This window comes from Martes martes, assembly GCF_963455335.1.
Source record: "Martes martes genome assembly, chromosome: 3".
In the NCBI taxonomy this organism is placed as follows: domain Eukaryota; kingdom Metazoa; phylum Chordata; class Mammalia; order Carnivora; family Mustelidae; genus Martes; species Martes martes.
The window spans coordinates 7525768-7531102 of NC_137890.1; the positions used below are offsets into that span (position 1 = coordinate 7525768).

General features: G+C 40.7%; 1 pseudogene across 1 annotated transcript; it reads right to left on the reverse strand.

Annotated features, from left to right (window-relative positions):
* Positions 1-1385: 1385 nt before the first annotated feature.
* Positions 1386-3570, reverse strand: LOC308340347 (heat shock protein HSP 90-alpha-like; annotated as a pseudogene). The gene has a single exon. The product of its transcript is annotated as a heat shock protein HSP 90-alpha-like (transcript).
* Between the last annotated feature and the right edge of the window lie 1765 nt (positions 3571-5335).

Below are 5335 nucleotides of genomic sequence, written 5' to 3' on the forward strand. Positions count from 1 at the left end.
GGGAATGAGGAAGACAAAGTCGTTTCCTCAAGTCTCAAAACTTTAACACAAATGTTCTTGTAATTCTTTTTAATCTTTGACAATCTAACAAGAAAAATGATATATGCTGCATACATTTCTTTGATTACTATTGAGTTTGATCTTTTTTATTAAATCTTTATCTGATTTCTGATTTTTTTGGTAGTTATCACTTAATAATGTGCTGCTGTAATGACAATTTTGTGAGATTTTCTTTTTTGATTTCTACTATTTTTTATTTAATTTATACTTGCATTATTTAGCAAATAAACTTTCATGACTTACAAGGATTTATCAAAATATTTATATAAGTTTGTGATTTTATATATAAGCAATAAGGATTATTTATTTGTCAGAACAAAATTACCTACTTTTCCTAATTCCATGTTGATATTTTGGGCTTTGCCCATATTTATATTATCGTTTCTGGTTCTTTTATTTTTTTTAATTTTTTAGTTTTTTTATTTTTATTTATTTATTTATTTTTAAAGATTTTATTTATTTATTTGACAGAGAGAGAGATCGCAAGTAGGCAGAGAGGCAGGCAGAGAGAGAGGGAGAAGTAGGCTCCCCGTGGAGCAGAGAGCCTGATGTGGGGCTCGATCCCAGGACCCTGAGATCATGACCTGAGCCGAAGGCAGAGGCTTAACCCACTGAGTCACCTAGGCACCCCTTAATTTTTTTTTTTTTAATTTGTATTTGTTACAACCTTTTAAAGTAGAATGTGACTTGAGCACTACATTTCCACTTACAGAACTTGTGGAGTTACTTCTCCAACAGCTTTAAAACATGCCTAAGTAGGCTGAGAATGTTGCTACTCTAAACAACTTTCTTCTTTGGAAAACAAGCCCTATACAGAATTACTCCTATCCAGTTGGTTTGGTTTAACTACTAATTTCTAGAGGCTTGGTACATGCAGCTGGTAACTACAGGGGACAGAAGATTTAAAAAGTAGATCCTAGAGGGTGAGAGTTGTTTTAACCAACAGTTCTCTTTAAAACATCAATGTATAGCTCCGAACACTTCAGTGACAGATTTGGTCTTACTAAGGAATCCGCTTGGTAGCTAAACACTTTAGACCACAGTTAACGTTAGGTTACATACACCTCACAACAAAGGTCACCTTGTCCGGTTACAATGAGCCAGCGTGGAATTAGGAACGAAAAACTAGCTGGGCTTTAGTTCCTACACGTCACAGTATCACGCTCAAACAGAAAGAAATCTTATTTTCCCCTTAAGTAGTTACTGTCATGCCATACAGATCCTTAAACTGTTAACAAAAATAAAGAAAAACATCCTTGAAAATATTTTATCAGACGGAATGAAGATGAACTATCGAATACATGTACAAGTCATTCTTGTGGCACCTAGTCAACCTCCTCCATGCGTGACGTGTGGTCGTCACCTTCCAAGGGTGGCATCTCCCTGCTCACCGCGGCACTGCTGTCGTCAGCGGTGGGGTCGTCTTCATCAATACCGAGACCGAGCTTGATTATCCTGTAGATCCTGTTATTATGTGTCTGCAGATCTTCCAGACTGAAGCCAGAGGACAGGAGCGCCTTCTCGTAGAGCAGGATGACCAGGTCTTTCACAGACTTGTCGTTCTTGTCATCCTCGGCCTTCTGCCCTAAGGTCTGGATGATGGAGGGGTCGGGGTTGATCTCCAGGTGCTTCTTCGCGGCCATGTAGCCCATGGTGGAGTTATTGCTCAAGGCCTGGGCCTTCATGATCCTCTCCATGTTTGCCGTCCAGCCGTTTGTGCTTGTCACATGCAGCACAGGAGATCACCAATCGGTTTGACACAACCACCTTTTCTACTTATTCTCCAAGATATCCTTTATGGTCTTGCACAGCTTTTCGAACTTCTTTTTTTTTCTCTTCCTGTTTCTTTTTCTCTTCTTCTTCTTCTGTAAGTTCCAAGCCCTTTTTGGTTACAGACACCAATGTCTTCCCCTCAAACTCCTTCAGCTGCTAAACTCAGTACTCATCAATGGGATCGATCATATAGATCACTTCCAGGCCATGCTTCCAAAGACACTCCACCAAGGCCGAGTTCGCTACCTGGTTCTTGCCTGTGATGTAATAGATGTGTTTCTGGTTCCCCTTCATTCTGGTGCAGTAGTCCTTGAGACAGACCATCTCGTCACCAGAGGTAGATGTGTAATAGCGCAACAGCTCAGACAGCTTCTTACGATTCTGAGAGTCCTTGTGTATTCCCAGCTTGATGTTTTTCAAGAACTGCTCATAAAACGTTTTGCAGTTCTCTTTGTCTTTGGCCAGTTTGGTGAAGAGTTCTAAGCACTTTTTGACCAGGTTCTTTCTGATAACCTTTAAAATTTTGCTTTGCTGCAGCATCTCACAGGAAATATTTGGAGGAAGATCTTCAGAGTCCACCACACCTCTGATGAAATTCAGATACTCGGGGATGAGCTCCTCACAGTTATCCATGATGAAAACTCTGCAAACAACTTAATGTTCTTTTTTCTTTCTGTTCTCGAATAGGTCAAAGGGAGCACGTCTTGGCACAAAGAGAAGAGCTCAGAATTCCAACTGTCCTTCCACTGAAAAATGCTTCCCTGCCAAGTGATCTTCCCAGTCATTGGTCAAACTCTTGCAAAATTCTCCATATTCTTCATTGGTAATACCGTCGGGGTTTCTGGTCCAAATAGGCTTTGTCTTGTTCAGTTCTTCCTGATCAATGTACTTCTCCTTGATCTTCTTTTTCTTCTTCTTGTCACCATCCTTCCTCTCCTCCTCTTCCTCATCAGAGCCATCATCTTCTATCTCCGGTTTGTCATCAGACTCCTTCTCTTCCTTTTCTTTTTCCTCCTCTTTCTCTTCCTTTTCTTCAGCCTCATTGTTGCTCACCTCTTTATCACGTTCCTTCTCCACAAACAGAGTGACAGGGTAGCCGATGAACTGGGAGTGCTTCTTCACAATCTCCTTTATTCTCCTCTCCCCCAGGTACTCAGTCTGGTCTTCTTTCAGATGCAGGATAACCTTCATTCCCCCACCCATAGGTTTGCCTGTGTTGGTGTGGACCGTGGACGAGCCCCCTGTGGATGACTCTGAGGCATACTGCTCGTCATTATTATGCTTGGTGATCACCGTCACTTTCTCAGTGACCAAGCAGGCAGAATAGAACCCGGCACCGAACTGACCAATCATAGAAATATCTGCACCAGCCTTCAGAGCTTCCATGAACGCTTTGGTCCCCGATTTGGTGATGGTGCCGAGGTTATTGATCAGGTAGGCCTTGGTCATGCCGATCCTGGTATCCACGATGGTGAGGGTGCAGTCCTGCTTGTTCAGAATGAGGTTAATGTGCAGCTCTTTCCCCGAGTTGAGCTTGCTGGGGTCGGTCAGGCTTTCATATCTGATTTTGTCCAGAGCGTCCGACGAGTTGGAGATCTGCTCCCTGAGGAAGATCTTGTTTGAGTAGAAGGTGTTGATGATCAGCAGCATCAACTGCACCATCTCCGCCTGGAAGGCGAACATCTCCACCTCCTCTTCCTCCATCGGCTGGTCTTGGGTCTGGGATTCCTCAGGCATCTTGGCTAAAGGACTGCGCGGGCCCCGAGAGGATGCAGCACCAGGACGCAGGAGCAGCTCTGTTTCTTTTTTTTTTTAGAAGAGAGTAGCTTCTTAAAACCCAAACCATCATTTGTAAAATGAAGAACTAGTGCCCCCCAATAAGATTGTGTTTGGAAAGATCAAAGCACATAGCAAAGTATTAGTACAAAATTGCCTCTTTATATTCTTAATAGCATATTAGTAGTAGTACATTTATTTTCTTGTGTATTCTCAGTTCTTTAATTTTAAGGTTTCTTGACTAAGTATTTGGTCAATTTGACTTTATCTCTGGCAATGTATGCTTAAGAATTTGTTGTGGATAGGGACAAGGATCTTACACAAGAATGTTGGTCATAGCATTATTTCTAATGTGAGCTATTGGGAGGAATATAATTACCAACAATAAGGCATCAGTTAAAAACATCCTTATATAGAATATATTCAGTAATATAAATAAAATGTTAGAATATTTACTTACATTGGAAAACATTAATAATACATCTTTTTAAGGAAAAATCATGATACAGATATGTGAGAAGCTATTTATTCCATTTTTTAAATTATTGTGCATTTGTGTTGGAACAACAACAACAACAAAAGACTGTGCACCAAATTGCAACAGGTGTTGTCATTTTATTGGACTATTCAGTGTGATTTTTGCTTTCCATTTGTGCATTTTACTCAGTTTAAGGGTATATGTATTATAGATGTTATCAGATATATATAAATGCTATGAACATAGAAAATAATGTTAAATAACTGGGCCAGAATTTGAAAACTGAGGGTTTATGGAAATATCAACAAGCGTATGTGTCTAATCAGAAAATCTTATGAGTAGAAATGGCTGAGATGTGACTAGTAAGAAAGAGAACACCTGGAAGGACAATTACTACAAGTATCTTAAAGAGAACAAAAAAGGGACACCTGGGTGGCTCAGTCGTTGGGCATCTGCCTTCAGCTCAAGTCATGATCTCAAGGTGCTGGGATCGAGTCCCACATCGAGCTCCCTGCTCAGCGGGGAGCCTGCCTTTCCCTCTCCCTCTGCTGCTCCCCCTGCTTGTGTGCTCACTGTCTCTCTCTCTCTCTCTCTCTCTCTCTGACAAATAAATAAATAAAATCTTTAAAAAGAGAGAGAGAGAGAGAAAAGAGGTGAGTATGTAAATTACATATAATGTATGGTAAGTTGTGACCATCATTAGACATCTAAGATATGCCAAGGAGGAAATGGGCAGGGGGGCTGAATGGACAAGAGGAGAGGGTTAGTGGCAGGCTGAAGAGGAGAAGAAAGGGAGAAAATTGTGGTTATGATGATGTAGAGATGTTCTAGACATTGGCACAAAAACAGTCCATATTAGATGGCTTCTAAAATTACAAGAAAACGAAGTATTCACCTCAGATGATGACCCCTTTACATATCATGAGTAATTTTCCTGAAGACTAGAAAGAAGCTTTTGCATATGGATATAATCTAGCCATGTCTTGGGTTTTTCCTCTGTAGTCCTTAATAGACAGAATGCTTGAGTTCGAGAGATGTGTGCTAAGCATAGCTGTGCAATTGTTTGAGGTCTGTGAAGGTATCAAACTGGAGAAGTGACTTACTACTGATGGAAAGATCAAACTAAATGCCAATATTGTATTCCCCGTTAGCTCCATATCAGCCTTCACCAGGCAGGATTTTATGATCTGGTCACTTGTTCATTCTCATTCCACACACAAGACTGTGAACTCATGAGTTGTTATATTT